At 43.6% G+C, this 19,813-nt stretch overlaps 1 long non-coding RNA gene across 1 annotated transcript; it reads right to left on the bottom strand.

Annotated features, from left to right (window-relative positions):
- Positions 1-13,509: 13,509 nt before the first annotated feature.
- On the bottom strand, positions 13,510-17,015 carry LOC121068793. Its single transcript, XR_005819095.1, has 3 exons — positions 16,893-17,015; positions 14,849-15,171; positions 13,510-13,619 (listed from the first exon to the last, which is right to left on the bottom strand). It is a non-coding gene; the product is annotated as an uncharacterized LOC121068793 (long non-coding RNA).
- Positions 17,016-19,813: the final 2,798 nt, after the last annotated feature.

Raw genomic sequence — 19,813 nt, 5'->3', positions numbered from 1 at the left:
AGGCATCACAAGCAATTAATCATCTTAGACTGGACCAGAGATCCTTCTGCTTGCAAACATTACTGAGGTCTCAATCACAGTAGGTTTTAATAATGTGATCTGAGATTCTAGTGTCCTTAGATACCCGAAAAAAAAATAATATATATTTCTTAAAGCATTGTTCACTCATTAAAATCAGTACAGCTTGCCTCTTCACATAATTTCCTTGCCTTTATCTTTGTCTGTTAGTCTATTTCTGTGGTTGTCTTAAGGACAGCCACAGCTCAGTATAACTCACCAAAAAGTCAGTAATGGTTTTGATTGATTACACAACAGCTCACCTTTATGTTGCAACAAATATGCCTGGTCTGAAGGTGCTCGCTTGCTCTGGGTGGACGTGGTGGTTTAGTAGAATTTAAGTAAATGAGTTGCTTTTGGGATTTTAAATTACCCATCACTGGATGGATCTGTTCCAGCAGTGGTTGTGTAATTGTCACCATTTGGAGTCCTGGGTCACCGGTGCAGTGCCCTAGCGAGTTACGTGTGGGATGAACCATGGCCACCTGAAAGCTGTTCAGAAGTGTGGGTGCGATGGGTACTCTGGGAAGTGCATTGTGTGGTGTTTGCCTACTGGTTCCTTTGTAGGACTCTCCAGAAGAAAACTGAAGGGACGAAAGGAAAGTGGACTTGGCTTTGACCTTCTCAAGGCTAGAAGTGTGTATGCAGCTGACCCATGATTTCCCTTGAGAAGTGTCTGCTTGCTGAGGGGAGGTGCATGACACATTCCTCAGTCAAATGCCTGGAAATGTGGCCAACACCTCTCCAGAGGCAGGTTTGATGGGTGGCATCACTGATTATTCCCTCTGCACATGAGTGGGCAAGTCAGGAAGGTACCCAGATGGAGAGGGAGCTGGACCAATGTGCCCCATGCTGAACCTCTGAGCAGATCCTTCCATGTTTGGGGATGGGGACCCAAGCATGTTTTGTTTTTCCCTTTATACAATGACAGAGTATAATTAGAATGCTTTTCAAAATTTGTCATTTGGAGAATTATTTTTTTTCCCAAGAAATTAATTTAAAAGGTGAGTTCTCCAGAGAAAATGTCACATTTTCTTATCAGCCTTACCACCTTTCTAGAGGAAATCCTGATGAATGGAGGAGGTGTTACTTTGTGATAATGCCCAATCTTGTTATTTTTTGGAAGCATTTTTATTTGAGATGTCCCAATCCCTCCTACATCTCTACTTTGCCAAGTAACCTCTTACAGACCTCCTCCTGGTTCCTCTGTAGACTGCCCAGCTAAGGCTAGGATTATAAATGGCGGCAGACCACATTCCTGTGGCTGATCTTTTCTTCTCTCTTTGTCCTAGCTGGTGGGGCCAGTGTTACCCTTTAGTCATCTACTGCTGACAAAAGGCCATGTTTTTCATGACAGTGGGCTGGATCTTGGCTTTCACTAGTTCATCAGTCCTCAGGACTAGGGGTAATGGTTTTAAACTAAAAGCCGGTAGATTTAGGTTAGCTGTTAGAAAGAAAATCTTTACTCTGAGGTTGGTACGGCCCTGGCACAGGTTGCCCCGAGGAGCTGTGGGTGCCCCATCCCTGGCAGCACTCAGGGCCAGGCTGGATGGGGCTTTGGGCAGCCTGGGCTGGTGGGAGGTGTCCCTGCCCATGGCAGGACATTTGGAACGAGATGATCTTTAAGGTCCCTTCCAACCCAAACCATTCTGTGATTCTATGTTTTTCCTATTGAAGAACAAATGACAGTGGAGTGGAAAGGAAAAAATCAAAACCTGGTTTTGGATTTTTTTTTTTCCTGGTCAAGGACATCTGAGCAAAGCTGAATGACTGCAAAGCAAAGCAAATCCTCAGCCTGTGGCTGAGCTTGAACAGGACAAACTCAGTTTTGATAGGGACCTACTTCTGCCAAGGGTTTGCATCCTTTGCCAAATGCAAACATCGCCACTCTTGAGAACTACAAGAATTTCTCCTGCGTAATAAGCTTTTGTTTTTGGAACAAGAACTTTCTGAGAACAGATAGTGACAGCAGATGGGAACAAAGTCAAGTTTGTTTGTTTAAGCTAAGAGAAAACACCTTTCCCTTTCCATTACAACTTTATGAAAAAATACAAACTAGAAAGATGTGATGGAAACTGGCATTAAAAAAAAAGGCAAACAAACCTGAAATGGCATATCTAACTGAAAAGGCAGCTTTCTTTACAGTTTCTGGTGGGGCACTGACTTAGCTTGTTTATTTTCTGGTTGTGTTTGGACTCTAATGTTATTCTGTGTCGTGAGTAAAATATAAGCTCCCTGCGGCACTTTTCTGTGAAAGCGGTGCCATGCTGGAAAAACATCCTCTGGCTTTTAAAAAGGCAGCAATTTGTGCATTCCATTTCTTGCAAAGGTCTTTAACCCCTCCTTTAATGTGGGATAGTCCTCGCCTCGTTCTTGGGGTAAGGGTACGTTTGTTTAAATGAAGGAATCATTTAGAAGGGACAGAAGTTTTTCTCCTTCCTCCAGCTCCTGTGTTTTTTGGAGCCTCCAGACCACCCACTAACAGCAGAGCTCAGAGTCATCCAAAGCTTTTTCTAAACCGTGCTTTATATGAATTGCTTGCATTTCTGGAAATCACACTGTGATTTCCAAAGTAACAGGCACAGCAGAAGTTGTGAGTGTTGCCGTTTCAGCCCATAGCTGTCCTAGGTGTCTGAGCTCTCAGGGTGATTACAGTACCAGTAAAGTATCTGTATACTTCTGGCATCTTCTGAAAGGACAATTTCAGGGAAAAAGTTCAAGAGGGCTCAAGCAAACCAGCGTGAGTCAGAACCGGTGACTTTGCTTCTGCACACAGTGTGGGATTTTTCTCCTGGAACTGGAAGCGATCTGGCAATGACCAAGTTTGCTTCTGAGAACTGATCAAAAAACAGCTGAAAAAGCAATTGTTAGTGATACTGCCTGAAGACTAAGGAGCTTGTGTGCTTTTGTGCTTACAGGACAGTACTAACAGAGGCGGCATTTCATGGCAAGAGAGGCTGAATGCTGCCTGCCAAGACACTAGAAGGTGCCACCCGCAATCCTGGCGTACTTTTGAGACTCTTCCCATTCTGTTTTGTCTGCTACAGCAGTATTTCAGCAGGCTTCCCTATCCAGATCTATGTTTGGGTTTACAGTACCAGTAATGCAGGTTCCCATAGCAGATTGTCTTGTGGACCAGAGGAGGATGAACAACAGCAGCACCACAAGAAGGGTTGAGGATGGTGAAGCTGAGCCTCTTCCCTTCTTCTTCTTGGGGGCTGAGGTCCACCAGGGAAAGAGCTGCTGCTCCTTGGTGACCCTCCTGCCCCAGAAACAGCTGTCTACAGCCCTTATGTCCCTCCCTGCCCCAAACATAGATGGTAGCCAGGAGAGGAAATCTTCTGCTCCTTCAGAGATTGGCCTCCTACCAGGCCTGCCTTCTGCCTCACAGCAGGACCACAGATTTCTCTGCATGGGAGGACCCTCGCAGGGAGGATGAGTGCTGACTGCAGCAAGTAGGCAGCAGCATAGGAGAGATGTGGGGATATAGCTGGGGTTGTTACCTGGGGTTCCTGGTGAAGTGGTGAGGTGAGGAATGGTGAGGAGAGGAGAAGGTGTGAAGAACAGGGTGTCTGTGAAACACAGATCCTTGACTCCGAGCACCCTGCTCTCCAGATCCCTCTCCGCAACATCAAGGTCTTCCTAAAGCCCTCCCAGCTGTAGTTCCTTCTGGTGCTTGGTTTGTCTGGAAGACCCAGGCCAGGACAGACTCTTCAATAGGCTATGGCCTACAGAATGGCAATAGAGCAACCCAGCAATAGTACAGAGCTACTCAACACCACCTTTTAGGCAGCAATCCTGCCCACGGGGGAAAACTTTGTCCCTGGGCAACTGGGCCTTGAGCTGGCCCAATTAAGGGAAACTGGATTTTTATAGAAGTAGTCACTGGAGATTTTCCTTTTACTGAAGAGGTTGAGGAGCCAAGCCCTGGGTCTTGGCATTGTGTTGGCTTGCTCATTGGGGACCCCTGATGTGTCTTGGGTCTCATCAGTCTGGAGGGTGCTTGCCAGGGTTTGCAGCCAGCATTTGCGTAGCACAGAGGGGAAAAATGACACTTCATATTTGAAGCATGTCTTGGGGCTGAGACAGAAGAAGGAAAGAGGGAGAGAAGCTGGTGTGTGTGAGGCACTTTCTCTGCCCTCAGTCATGTTTGCTAAGGCCTCTCAAGACTTTCTTCTCCCATGAAGACTAACGGTGTGGGAGAGGCATGTTGTTAGCAAGCACGCGTCCCCTCTCCGCCAGCCTTTTGCAAAACCCCTCCAGGCTGTTGGGATCCAGCACTCAGAAACTAAACAAAAGCCAGCACGAAGAATAACAGCCACCGTTAGGTCCTTCTGGGAACAATATCATTATTAATAACCCATTAATAACGTGCTCCAGTTTCATGAGTGCAGTGGGTTATGGTGAGGTACTTCTATGCAGATACCGCTCCCTCAGGCCTACTTTCCAGGTTTTGTGTACCAATGCCCTGTGGTATGAAACGACTCCTCCACCCTCTTTGCAGGCTCATGGAATCTGGGGTGCTTTGCAGAGAGCACATCCAACGTGTTTGTGAGGATAAAAGGATGCTGTTTGATTAGCATGCCCATGCAGAGCTGGGTGAGAAAGCAAACCCACGATATCTCTCAGGGGTGAACGGTTGTTTGAGTTTGGACGTGGCACCATGCAATACTATTGTGGCTAGTGCTTGACCATCATCTGATGAAGCTGACCATCTCTGGCTTTCTACCTAATTCAGCAGACAAGTTATGCTTAAAAATATACTCAAAAAGAGTGTGAGATCTGCACTGGTTCTTAGATGTAGGGAATGCAGCTTCTGAGATAGATAATGTTCCTGATGTTAATCCCCTCTGAGATTTATAGATGACAGAGGTCTTTTCTCCCAGTTTTACTTGGGTGAAAAAGCATTGTCTACAGCTCAGGAAGGAAGAAATCTGTAATGATTTCAAGAAGATATAAACAGAGTCCCCTTGTGATGAGTGTAAGCTATTTTCTGAATGTATTGGTGATGTGGAAAAATGACATTTTTTTGATTTCTATGCAGAGGTCTGAATCTGTTGCTGATCCTATGGGAAAAACAGAAGCACAGGTGCAGTCATGTAAAAAAAACTACTTAGGGCAAAACTAAAATGCTAACAGGGCTTCCATTTGTATGTATGAAATATTGATGAACTCAAGGTCTGGGGAAGAGACTTGCATTGATTAGGTCAGTTCAGGGCACTAAACATTCCTTTGGAGTAATTCCTCTCAAAACCAAGTATCTCTTCTGAGAGAGAAACCTTTGAAATGTGATTTATAATTGCAAACTGCTGAAGACAAGGTTGCCTTGGTTGGGAATTTTTTCATCCTTCAGCCTCAATTCTGTATGCCTTGTGGTTCTAATGTGATATTTTATCATTGGGTTTACTCATAGCATGGCTGTAGCAGTAAAATATTTCCTTGCTGACCTATCTGTGTATTCATTTTGTTTCAAAGAGCACATTATCCTTTGTTGCCTTATGACTGCAAGAGGCAAAATAACTTAATGGTGGTATGTGTTTTGAGGAATCATTGGGCCTGTGGCAAATGCTTTATAAACATGACACAGTGCAGAGTGCAGCTAAGCACTGTGCCTTGAACTAATGAGCACCCACATTTTTTAAGACTGCAATTTATCTTCTGATTTATTCCAGGAAGATCTCCCTGAGAATTAAGAAAATTTGTGTTGGCTTTCATCTCCAAAGTCCTCATCTTGATCACCTCTACAGAAGTTACTGTCTTTTTGCATATGAATCTTTCTTACATTTATTTTTACCAGCCCTTGCTAGTGCTTATAGCCTGACAGTCGTTCTTCCTTTTCTGAAAGAGAGCTAAGGTGATTATTAAATTTAAGGTTCTGGGTGTCATAAGGGTACAACCCAGCTCTTGCTATAGCTGCTCGAGTCTTTCATTCACAAAACTGAGAAACATTTTCAAGATCACTCCGGGTTTCTATCCCAGAGAGTACTTTGTTGCCCTATGCAGAAAGGAAAACTTCAGCCAGAAAACTGGGAGCAGATGAAGGTGCACATGTATGTACACACAAACACACACACACACGAACACAGGCTTCCTGTATCCTGATGATTAGATACTCCTTTAGAAAATGGCCCTTGTAAGTTCAACAGCAATAATATCTTAATTTTACTTTATGGGCATGCACCTCAAAGATTTTGTTATTTATTTATTTATTTTTTCTATGTAAACTGTATTTAAGAATTTTGTAGTGCTGAAAATGTGCAAAGTTTGACAAGAAACAGTTTAGCTTCAGAACTAAGCACCAACTCTCCTCTCATACAGCCTGAGCAGTATTTGGCCACAGAAAGCTGCAGCTTTTGGGAACGTGACCCTGCGTCACAGAAAATAAAAGTTTATCCAAATCAGGGCCTGATTGCTGATCTCTGTAAGCTGCCTACATTTAACATCACAGTCTTCCCAATGACTCTTTTGTCATTGATCACTGAATTGTCGTTGTTTGCTCATGAATTTCAGGCTTAACCCTCCTAACATGCATGCTGATGTATGCAAACACTTCTTCATTCAGGTAAAGCAGATGTGTATGCAGTAGATCTTCCTTTTGAATACCAAATAATTAGGAGAACAGATGGCAAAGGGGCTGATTTTCACTTCATGCTGCTTTTTTACATCACATTATTAATGGTTGATGTTTCATCTGTTTTGTGAATGTACACACGAGAGGTGAAAAAGGTTCCTGCAATGTATTTGTTAATAAAAAAAAATGAACTATTGGTATGCTATGAGATGCAACTTCATGGGCTTCAGTAGACTTCTGCTGTTTGATGCTGTTTTAGAGAGAAGGAAGCCCATAAATAAATCAATGAAATTAGCTAAAACTTCCTTGCAATTAATGAATCTGCAGGACCGAAAAGTGTAATATTTTGGTTTGCTGAAGAGAAGTCCATGTCTGTGTCTGAAGCAGATCTGGTCTTCTCACAGATACTGCATGTACAGAATAACAATATGTTATTCTGTACAACAATAATAACAATATGTTATTCTACTAGACCTACTTGTGGCTTTGCAAAGAGAAAGCAGAAAGCTGGGACTTGACAAGCACCCCATCAGCGTGTGGGTGACGCTCTCTGACTATGCCAGCCTTTGGGAGCAGCTGCTGTAGCACAGCTGTAGCTCAATCCTCATCAGATCTTTTTATTGGTGGCAAGAGAGAGAACCAGTGCTAAACGGGAGAATGTTTAGCAGAGTATTCCAGGGTTGGTATTCAGTGCTTAAAATAACAGTTATGCTCTATATTCTCCTTTGCGGTGTCCCGTTCAAGATGCAAGATGAGTACAGATGATATCCAAGACTCAGCAGTTGTGATTCTGGGATCAATTCATTTGCGAAATGATTGCTGGGTTGTGGAAGTGGCTGAAATACATCCTCCTGGTCTCACTCTGGAGGAGCAAGCTGATCTCCAGATGTCATCACTATGTTCCTGCAGCTCTGTACCACATCTGGGCTCTGTCTGCCCACGACTGCTGTCAGCTCGGTATCGCTGGCTTCTTACAATGAAGCTTGAAGCTGGGCAGGCTGCATTCCAGTAATGGGCTGCTGAAAAATTAATCCACTCTGACAAATTAACAGAAAGAAGCTTTGGATCCTTCCCAGATCTACACTGGAAACACCATTTGAGTTAAGCAATGTCAGCTCTCTGGTGTCAGTCATAACCAGAAAAACATGGCATGGCCATCATTACGTAGGCTGGCTTCCTGAGAGTTTTCTCATAAACCCTCTTTCAGCTCATCCAAAGGCAAAGCCATGTATACAACTTAGTGCTCACTTCCTTGTGTGGAGCAAGCAATTTATAATGTTCATCCTGAGCTTTGTGGGGAAAAAAAAATTAGAGGCAGAAGTGTAAAAACAGAACTAAGGAACCATGAACACTATTTAGGAGATCAGTGCTTTTGTTTAGGCTGAAAGAAGTGAAGTGTTCTGAATAATAACCTTGAAAATGAATTGGTGCAGGGAAATTAATTTAAAGGGTCTACTCTGACTTTATACCTAGCCAGAGTATTTCACAATCAAGCTTCTGCTTGGAGCAATGTGTTGGAAAGTTTTCATTGTTTATTCTGCTCTGCTCTTGTGATGGGTCTGGAGGATGTGTCCAAGATGTGTTTTAGGTATTACAATACCTAAACCTCAGCTATCATATAATGTAGGCAATCTCACTGTCCTGAGTAGAAGTCCAGGTCTCTAATACAATACCCAACTGCAGCACTCCCTCTTCATCTCCTACTTATTACCTTAGAACAAATGCAAGGTGCTACCAAACACAACCTGATGTCATGAGACCACTGTGAGAGGTGGCCCTAGAGTTGTGGATAATGGATATACTACTCCCAAAAGAGCAGAATGAGGCTTTGAAAACAAAACTCCCATCTTGTAGATAGGAATGCTTGACAAAATTATCTAGTGCTGTGGGTTGGACTGTATAGAAGGCCCAATATGGTAGGTATGCTCAGAAAATATATTGACTTGGGTCACACTGATAAAATAAGGAAATACATTGTTAAAAATGTTGGGTTTTAGACAAGAGCTGAGACTTCAGGCATCTTGGCAGTATCTGGACATAGGTGGTCGTGTGTGTTCATTTTGGGAGAACCATAGGCACTATACAGTCTTTGGATATTTCATCCAAGGAGTATCTGAAGCTCAGCAGAGTGTTGTGAAGGAAATGTCTCACTGTTAGATGTGGCATACCTATGGGTGGGACTCCTCTGCCCTAAATTAGACCAACAATAATACATTTAATTGTGAGTTAGTCTTTGCTAGCTCCATAAAGATACAGAAGTCAGAACCTCTGGAAGGTGATACAGCTCATCCTGAGAAAGATATCTGAGAAAAAAAAAAAAAAGAGAGAAAAAGCACCAAAAATGATTAATTGTTCTCTGCGGACTTTTCTGGGCACCATCAAGATCCTTTGCTTAATTCCTGCATGGTGCTCGAGCGAGTCCCTTCTCTGGACTTGCACAAACAGGTCCATGTCCTTCTTGTCCTGGGGGCCGCAGAGCTGAATGCAGTACTCCAGGTGGGTGGCATATATCCATGCTTATGCCTTTGATAATCAGACTTTCCCTCACACACCTTCCAAGTCCATATCCTAAACTAGTGGGGTGTAATAGCCTTCTTTTCTCATGCATCCATCTATGTTCATAAACTGAGCTCTAACTATATCAGAAACTATGGTGCAGCATAGCTGACTTACAGAGCTGTCAGGGGACACTCATGCCTTTTCCCATCTTTTTAACCCACTACCTTGGTCTCTCTGGCTTGTGGGATCTCACAGTATCACATCTGGAACAATGTGTTTCCCATGTGCTTCATGGTGGCAACGAGAATTAAATACCTCTCTGTTGGATGTATGTTTTTCTGAGCCTTCAGGGTCTGGTTTGCCCCAATTGCAACTACTGGAAGGCAATGCAATGTCTCAGAGGTTTGGTTTAGGACCAGCAAGAGGGTGGGGGGGGGTGACGAAAGGGCATTCAGAGACAGCCCTGGTGGATCCCGAGGACTGTAGCAGAGTTAAATGTTCTAATTAGGAACCTAATTCCAGATCTAGAAGCTCTTTACATCAAATTTTGTAGTCTGTTACGCCAGAGGACAGTGAATCCAATGCCTTTGGCAAATGCAACATTTACATTAATATTTTAGTAAATAAAAGGGAGAAAAAACTTCATAATTATTTCATTGAATCATCAGGCTGGGGTAGCAACATGGAGTTTCGATGTAAGTCCCATGATTTATTTTGAGTAAATGAAACTGCATTTCTGTTTAGATTTGGTTTTCCCTTTACCTCACCTTGCAGGGGCTTTTGGAGCAAGACATCATCATTTAGTGCTAAGGGAATCTTGCTCCTGCAGGAAAGGCTCAGACTGTGCTCTCTTCTCAAGATTTATTTTGTATTATTTTCTGTTTTTAGTTTAAAAAATGTGTTGTTATTTAATTAAAAAAAAAGAAGAAGAAAAGCAGTAAAACAAAAGCAGTAAAGCCAAAAAATAATGAAAACACAAGTGTCTGGATGAGAAAGCAGAGCTTGTGTGTCTGCACTGAGGAGCAGTTTAAGGTTAGACATCTGCCTTGTAATAGGTGGCGTCTGGACACAAAATGCCAGTTTTCACCAGCAAGCCTCTAGAAATGCAAAGATGCAGAGCATAAATTTTTTAAGGTCTAGTATAAATCAAGCATGTTATTTCCAGGTGCTTTTAGTCCTAAAAACAGATCTTCCCCCTTCCTTTGGGAAAGAAACAAAACAAGACAAAACAAAGCCCCAGAACATTCCTATACAGATTAAAAAAAATCATAGACTGACTATATCTGGTGAGCTCTGGCACTGGCAATTCACAGCACATTTTATCTAATGGACAGAAAATATTTCAGCTTTCGGGGAGGACTTCTTATTTCACAATGTTAGTTTCTTCTGAGCTAATGGTAAGTGGCTTTGTTCCTTCTCTCAGTACAATAGGTGTGCGTTGCAACCTATGGTGTAAAATGAAGTTATTATTTTTTTATCATTTTTTTTTTTTTTTTTTCTGACAGATTCTTTCTTTGTGGTAAACAGGGAGGTGAACCACCTGGCATGGCTTCCCTGAAACATTGACTGCCTCTCAGCAACATCACCAAACATTCCCCAGCATATTTTTCCTCATTGAAGAAGCCTTTTGCATTCTCAGATAAAATAGTTGTGAAGCATTCTTTGGTTCTGAGACTAATCTGTGCAATTTATGCATATATTAATTAATCCCTCTAATCTACAAACCAGGATGGCTGGATCCAAATAGTCTCCTGGGCCTGGATCTAACCTGTGAGTCGTGCCCGTGCATTTCAAGTTGGCCTAGGTCTATACAGTGACAAGGGGGATGCAAATAATGCAACAGCATGGTTGGCTGCATGACTTTTTTTGGGCCCGTGCCCTCATTTTTTTTAGTTTGCTAGTGTAGCCATAGACAATGAGTCCTTACAGGTCCAGAGGCAAGGCTAAATCAGCAGAACTGCTCTGGGTGTTCATACATACTTCAAGGACTGATTCTTATTATGGGGTAGTCTCCAAGCTGAGAAGTGGATGCTCACTCCCATCCCCTTGAAGGATTTCTATGCCAGTCTAAGGCAGCAGCTGCATGGCTGAATCTCTGTGCTGGGCTTGGTTGAATCTTGATTTAATCTTGCTTGAATCCTGAATGCTGTGCTTCTTCAGTGACCTGGCAAATGGTGTGCAACTCAGATATTATTATTAGTATTATTATTTTTCACCAGATAAAGGGGAAGGAATTCACAGCAAGATGGGAATGGATGGGGAGAAATTCCCACATCTTTCTTTCTCCAGCCCCTTACAGTGAAAGGAAGGCAATAGGTGGTATGATGAGTATCTGTCTGCAGAGCAGGCAGATATGGAGGAGAAGGGCAGGAGAAATCCCAGCTGAGATTCAGTGTAATCCCCAAAGTGTAAAACTCCTACAGCTCAGGGCATTGGGAATACATTTAGTGGTGAAAGTATTTAAATGAGTTAATCGTGGATAAGATGCTTGTTTAGGATTCCAAATCTTTTGACTAAAAAGCAGATCAAGTTAATCCAAATCAATTTCTCAAATCCATTTTTATTCAGATTATCAAACTTTAGGGCACATTAACCATTCTCTAGTGCATATGTGCAGGCTACATGGCAGCTCTCCCCTTGTTAAATCTTTTAAGCATCTGGATTGAGGGATAAACCAGTGTTTGGATTAACCTGACATTTATCCCTCTCCTCTCCCTCCTCCACACTCCCTCTTTTTTGGGGTTGCTTTATTGTCCAGTTACGAGGAAGTCTCTGGCACTGATTTTTTAGAGATATTTTTGAAAGAGGGGGGAGCCATCACCTCCAATTTACAGTGCTGTGAATCACATAAATTCATAACCTAATTCAAGCTTCATTTTTATGATCAGAGCTGAGAACAGGCAATCAAACCCAAATTATTTTAGATCTGATTCTGAACCAGAGCAGGTATAAAACTTGCAAGAGCTTAACATTGTGACAAAGTGTCTCTTTTAGTTGGAAGAACGAACTGATTCATTGTTTTTTGACGTGAGTTTCATATTGGTTAGAAGTACTAGTTTGGCTTCTCTTGACACTCAAATCCTGCAGACTAGATGTGAAGGACTAGATATTTCCTTACTAGCTAATAGGGTTTAACCATCTTATTTAAAAGCTAGCACATTCAAACATGATACGAAGTAGTGCATTGTGCTTGTCCAAAGCTTCTCTGTTCCTAGGGCCCAAATGAATAATACTAAAACAATCGATAAGTTTGAAGTTATTGCCAGTAAATTAACAAATATGGTTATCAGTGCTGGTTTGGGAACTGAATTATTCCTGGACACCAAGTGAAGTGAATCGCACACACTCATATCCTGAAATAAACATCTGCAAAATGTCTGCATTAGCATTGCCATTGCGGTTTTGACCTGAAGAGATTTTCAAGCCAGAGGGGACTACTAGATCATTCACTTGACTATCTGCATAACACAGGGTGTATAACTATGCCAAATAATTGCTGTCTTGAGCCTTCAGGTCCTGGTTAAGCCAAAGCAAGGGGAGGAGGAAAAGAAAAAAGAAATATTTGTTTTGGTGAAAGTAGAAAGGAAAATTTGAACAGCAGAGAAAGGTGAAAGGCAAGGCTCCAGATCACCATCCAATGGTCAGTCACCATATGTCTATTTAAAATCTAAGGTGCAGCAATTAACCTACAAAACAAAGAGGGAATTGTTTTTGTTTGTGGCCACCGTTCACATTGCTCAGGCAACTGTTTCTTCCCATCTTTGACTTACTGCTGCAGAGCCAGTGCCTTTCCCATGAGCCATCAACTGGGAGCAGTAAATCTGAATTGTTTCTGGGATCAATTGATAGCCATGTGCTGGGAGAGGGAAATCCTCTTCATTTCCCTTTCCCTAAATTTGCGTTGTCCAGATGACTAGAGGTTAAAAATAGCAATGGGACTATGCCAGAGAGTTCAGAGTTGTTCCTGAGTCTCTCCAAAAAATGGGAGTGTTTGCTGGCAGGCTGAACCAGAGGTGTGAACATATCAGGAAGAATATCCTGGATGTCTGCTTTGGAGAAATGGCCACTAGCACTGCAAAGGGTCAGGCTGGACAAAGCCTGGTGGTTTCCCAGGATAGCCCTGCAAACACTACTTAGAAATGCCCCATCAGTTTTTCATTTTCCATGGGTTTTCCTCTTCTGTTCTCTTCCCCACAGCCTCTGAAGACAGCGGGGAACAGAAGTGAACTTACTGTGTTGTGGCTACCAGTCTTGGACCAGAATGTCAAACCATTCAACTAAATCATCCAGTAGTTGAAAATCATGAAAGAAAAATGGAGATTTTTTTAAAAAGAAGGCATGAAATAGTCTCTTTTTTTTTTTTTGGAATAAAATAGTAGACGGTTTCCTTGTATCCTTGCAACTTGTAGGTAATATGTAGGTGATCCAAACGAGATCCAGACTCCAGCTGTTACTGGTTCCAGATTAGCATTCTGATGAGTTTTCTTCCTTCCTGAGCAAAGAAAGGGTCTGCCAGCTCTGGTATAGCTACCACAATACTCCTAGGCCCTCAGTGGGTCCTATTACTACGTGTCGGCACAGGAACCTGCAGTGAGGGACAATCTTCCCCCATGAAGACCCACAACCTAGATCACTAAGGAAGGCAAGAGATCTCGTGGCCTCTTGTCTCTGTCCTGTAGATATGAAGTGGAGACCCAAAAGAAAAATATAAAGCTTTCAAATGACTCAAAAAAGTGAAGACCCACATACCAACTGAAAATGGACACTTGGTTCCCCACTGGCATTTGTGGGAATTTGGTGCGTAGGACTAAATGTGCTAAAATATGCCCTGACCTGAGCCAGCCTGCAGAGTCCTGACCAAGCGCCCTACCCATGGGGTCTCTGTCTGCAGTTTCATTGAGAATCGCTTTGCTGTGTACTCAAACTCATTGCCACAGTCACTCAGACACAGGCATGCTGATATGCAGGTGCACGTCTGCTTAAACCTTTCACCCCCCACTTGGCTTCAGCCTCTTGTACTAATAAACCTCCTCAAGGTCCTTTTTATTTTTTTTGCTGTAAAAAAATGTTCTGTTCAGTGTTTGGTCTTCTGGAGCTGCCTTCCTGCAGCACTGATTCTGTTTCATTTCAAAAGCCAGCTAAGAAATGTCTCCTTGGTCTCCTGTTTATACCTATGACAATTTATTAAGCTATGCTGCAAACATTTCAGATCACAGTTGGGCTAGGAGACATTGCATAAAATAGGAGCTTTTTGCTTGCTGAGTGCACAAAATGTTTCCTTGCTTTTGGGATTCTTTGTGATGTTTGGTGTGTCTCTCATTTGGCTTATACTGATGGGCAAATATCCTGGGTCTTTAATTTTGATGTATATTGCTTCCTGGACCAACCCCATATTTTAACTCCATAGCTAGAGAGTGGGTGGAAGCAGAGAAGCTGATAAAATCTCCCTTTGCTCTTGTTGCATTTCTGAGACGTTTTCTTCATCTTAAGGTTTCTTTTTTCTTTCTTTTTTTCTTGTTTTCTTTTTGGATGTTGCGGTTAGGAAACCAGACTGAATGCTGAGGGCAAACAACCACACCATCTGACACCCTTACTGGGTGCTGGTTTGGTTACAGAATGGAGGAGGCCTCAGCAGGGCTTTTACTGTAGTTCATGGCTATGTCCATTGATTTATACCAAAACACCAGAATGGCCTGAAACTCACAAGTACCTGTAAATTACCTGTTTTCTGGTTTGTGTTGGGATTTGGAGGATCCTTCCCCAGGAGAACTGTGATGGCTGCAGAGGATTTGTCTGTGCTGTGGCCCCTTTGCACATCTGTCTTGGCTGCTCATCTGGCAGTGCTTGAACATCCACAGATCCAGCATCACCAAATCTGAGCTTTTAGGGTAAAACAGCACCAAACTCAGCTCGCTTTAAATGTGAAGCTGTGATGATACAGGGACAGCTTGGCTGTACAAGGGGATGGGACAGGCAGCACGGAGTAGCAGCTGTGACAGCTCACCTTGGTCATACTCCTTTGGCTTGGGTTGCTCCAAGGGAAACTGCAGGATGGAAACCAAAACACACAATTTCTTGAGGTTGTCCTCAAGATTAGGTGCACCACACGCTTGCAAACATCTGCCGTGGATGCAGACAACAAACATTCCCCAAAACTTGCAGGATGTTGCATTGCCCACGCAGGCTCAGAGGGCCATGAGCTGCTTTTCCAGAGCTGGTGAGGTTCACAAAGCTCTTGGAGGAAGCAGAAGGGAGTTGGAGGCAAGCTGGGCTGCCATATGGGCTGTGTAATCCCAAACATGTGCGCCGCTTCTTCCAGCTATTCACTGGAGAGCAGAAGTGGCGCGCTCCTTGTGCGCCGGGGCAGGAGGGGCCCCACGGCTGAACTGGAAGCAGAGCCAGGGCCCGTAATGGAGTCCAGAAGATGAACTTCCGCGAATCAAAGGCCTGCGTGTTTATTTACAGTACAGTCAGCAGTGGGGAAGCCGCCCCAACAAGCTCATAAACATATTTACAGGGATTTCACAGCAAGGTTTGTAAGAAACAATAAAGCAATCACTCAGCACCTCTCCTTAAGAGCTCTTTATAGCATGGAGTCTTACCCAGAATTGCTAGATGCTGGCTGAGTCACTCTTTAAAAGGCCTCAGTCTGCTTCATTGAGGTTTATGGCTTTTCTCTCCCAAAAGTTTTCCCGATTCCCTCTCCTCCTGCAAGTCTCTGATCTGTTCTTTAACCCCCCTGGGCCTGGACAACTCAGCTGAGGGGTGGATGAGTAGCCACCACCTCCACACATGATCTTTGATGTCCCTTATTTCTGCGGATGTTTGGGCACCGCGTCCAGCCTGGGTGCCAACATTCCTGTCACCAGCTGCTTTCCAAACACCAGCACCCACTGGGGAAGCCTGAGAAAATCCCATCTGTCATCCCAAAGCCTATAAATTCGAGGCCTTTGGGGTTTGTTTTGATGCTTCACCAAGCATGTTACACCCACAGCATGCTACCCCCACCTCTGGGCCCAGCAAAGTAGCCAGCGATGACTATTCTAGTCAGGTTTCCAGTTCAGGGGATACTTTCTCTCTCCATAAATTATTTTTTTTCTGTCTCTGAGAACAGTTCTCAAGAGGGAGACCATGCCAGATGCAGACACAGCGAAGGAACCAGACAGCAGAGCTGCGTCTGCTGCAGAGGGAGGCCCTGGTGAGGAGCTGGGAGCTGGGATGCTTGCAGCCCATGAAGCTGTGTCAGTGCCAGGCAGATGATGCTCCTCTTCCCACTAGCACAGGCTGGTGGTGAGGCACCCTCCAGCATCTCTTATGACCATTTCATGTGGCTCCACATCCAATTTGTAGACTCACTGGAGCTTCTTTTGAAGCTCTTACCATCGCCAGCCCCTATGTTGGAAACCTCACCACCTACACCAGGTCTTACAGAGATTGAAGAGTGCCCAGGATTGATGGAAAGAACGGCTGAATGAGGAGAGGAGAGACAGCAGCCCTGTCCCTCAGCATCTGAAGGCTTCTTTGAAAGTTTTCAGTTAGTTGCAAGTTCGTAATTTTGCAAGGAAATTGCAGAGCTGCAGAAGCTAGGGTTGTCACTCCATATATTCCTGGTGCTCCTCGGGGAAGGGAACTGGCAATGTTCTTTGAAATGCTGGAGAAAAAATCCCAGGACTTGGTATCATGGTTACAAATGAGACCAGGAAGAGTGGATAAAAGCAATGCAGTAGCATGAAGGAAGGGAATGAGAACAAAAGCAGAGACCTACCTTTCTCCTTGACCCACCTCTGAGCTGCTGGCCATTGAAGCATGCCCTGTGCTCTCCTCTGGGCTCAGCGGCTTCAGCACCCCCCTACAGAACCAGGGCTGGAGTTCCTCTCTCTGGGAGGGCACGTGGGTTGGAAAGGACTGTGGTATTTTTAGTAAAGAGCACAAGCATATTTGGGAAGGGTCATGACATAAGCCGGCCTGTGAAAGATCAGCTGTTTCTCAAGACATTGTGTAGGAGGGCTGATGGTCAGCAGGAGGAACACTGCCAGGCTCTGGTGTGGATGAAACCCCTGGGGAAGGGCTGGTCTCTCTGCTGTCTACAAGGACAAACTGTTCAGAAAAGATACAAGCTGATGGGCTGTTCTCAGGCGAACAGCAAGCCAGGCACATTGCACTTGTGATCTCCTTCTTTATGGAAGTAATTCAGTCCTCCATTTTATTTTGTTTGCTTTCTAAAGCCTCCAGCTAGTAGGATGAACTTCCTAGACCTTTAAGAACAGGGCTTGAGTGTGAAGGGGCAGAAAGTATTTTGGTCAAATTTCATATTTTGACTATATGTTGAGGTAGGAACTGGGGAATTGTTCGGGGTTATTGGGTGAGTGCCCAATTTCCCAGGCTAGAAGTTGCTTCTCTTTCCTTTTCAGAGAAGAACGTGATGGTAGTGGTGCTCAGGCATAAGTCTGGGTGCAGAGCAGAGAAAGAGAAACAGTGCAACGTGAAGGCTCCAGATGACCTCTTAGACAATGCAGTTCTGGATTTGGAAGCCATGGCTCTGATGATGGATTGGGTTCAGGTTCAGGGTAGTCTCCTTCAATGTCCGTATTTCTCTGCAGAATCAGCACATGCCATACTCGAGCCCCAACTTGAGCCACCCATAGGCAGAGAGGACAATGCAGGAGTCAAGAACTGAGGGCAGCATGGAGCCCTCCTTCATATAGAGGTAACTTAATGTCTCATAGGCCATTAACAATGCACCTTCTGTCTTGTTAACCTCCAGGACGTGTTGCTTCCAGTCACCTTGGGGTCATGTACAACTCTTAAGATCCACAGCCTCTGCTGTTTCAAAGCAAGAGGTTGCAGTCTGTGGGTGGACAAGGTCTGGGGTCATTTGACTCTCTTTCTGTGCAACTGCAGCTCTTTGGGGCTCTGCAGACGTGACACCATTGTAGAACGCTACCAGGCACCACCCAAATTCAACTGTAACATTCAGAGTTTTTTAAGCCACATCTTATTGGAGGTCACTGGACCACCTATCTGGGTGAGAGTGGCAACAAGCTTGATTTCTAAACACAGCTGGTGGCTCTTGCTCTTCATGTGTTTTGGTGAGGGTTTGTTTATTTATGTATGCATTTATTTATTCAAGCTGCATATTTCATATAGTCACAGAATGGCTTGGGTTGGAAGGGACCTTAAAGATCATCTAACTTCTAGTTTCCAGCTAACAGTTCTTGTTCACTGACAACTAACATGCTTGCAGCTGAGTATGGAGAATTTTGGGGAACGTAAAAGGATGCACTGTGCAGAAGGTCCTTGTCTATCTTGCCTTAGGGGTTTGAGGACGTCTGTGGGGTTGTGTGTGCATGTGTGTGATTCCCACTTTCTAAGTATCTAAGCAATCTGAGCAAGCTCATTGTAAATCATTTGTAAAATTATATTGGAGGCAAAAATTTTTAGTAACATTCTAATGGAGGCGCATCTCTTTCCCATAGTTGATTTCAGATGCCCTTAGATACATTAAATGTGCTGGGAGTTCTCAGATGGATTTATTACAAGGAACTGTCTTATATTTCATGAATCTTCAGGAAGGATATTTCCTATTAAATCCTCCTGAAGCTGTCAGAAGGATTACCAGTATCAAGAAGTGGTACAATCATATTTGGAAGAATGGCCTGAAATCCAGATATTTTTTAAAATGTTGTCCTTATTTTGAATTATTGCTGGTGTGTTTGTTTTGATGGTTTTGTTTCCATTTTCCTGCTAGTGTTCCCCATGTTTTCCTGCCTGAAATTTCATTGGTTGTGTGCCAGGGAAGCGAGGAGTGAAGAAAACAAAACCCTGTATGAGATGCTTCTGCGTTACTGATGTAAAGTGTATTGGAGAGTTTTAGCTATAAAACCATTCAAAGGGATGCAACTTGGGTAATTTCTATTCCCATATGAAATTTAGAACTTTGGATTATCAGCCCAGAAGGGACTGCAAAAAAAAAAGGAAATTGAGAGATTTTTTTTTAGAGGAAAATATCGTCTTATTGGATGCTCCACATTCTCCCGAGTGTTTGATTCAGTTCTAAATAAGGAAACTTCTTTGATTGAGTGTCCCAGTCAAGGATTTCCTTGGAGGCTGTCCATGCTTCTTGGTTTGAGACCTGCTCAAAAGACAGTTCTGTGGATACTATGAATTGGAGATTCACAACTTTCAAATGTTTTTTTAACAGTCCCTCTTCTCACTCTGTGAACACTTGCAAATATTTTAGGAGCAAGAAGACATTTGGCCAAGCAGCCAGAAACACATGGCTGCACGGAGGCTGTGACCACTCAGGTAGCAGCTCATTCACTCCAGGGTTGTATGAACTGTGATTTAAATGAAAAAATAGCAACTTGCTTCCTGAGCTCTGCTGAGGCACAGATATGCCCTCTTTCCTCCCTTGAAAGAAGAATGCAAGCCAGACAAAAGTGAGAAAATACAGTCCCTCCCTGTGTCGCTCTTCGGCAGAGGAAAAGAATAATTGTTACCTAAATTCAGTTTAATCTGCACTCTGTCCCTCGGTCCCAGGCTTTCCTCTGTATCAGCCAACCATGAAACCTTAGAGAACAGAATACAGGGAAATAAGTTATTTTTGGCCTTTGAGTTGCATAATCTTTTAGGTGAGGCATTTAGCAGATGATGGTGCAATAAGGGAATGTGGTGGACTTGGCTGTT

The sequence above is a fragment of the Cygnus olor genome, chromosome 3 (genome assembly GCF_009769625.2).
Source record: "Cygnus olor isolate bCygOlo1 chromosome 3, bCygOlo1.pri.v2, whole genome shotgun sequence".
NCBI lineage: Eukaryota > Metazoa > Chordata > Aves > Anseriformes > Anatidae > Cygnus > Cygnus olor.
Note: the sequence above shows the minus strand (reverse complement) of the source record. Positions and strands in the feature narration are given on the sequence as shown.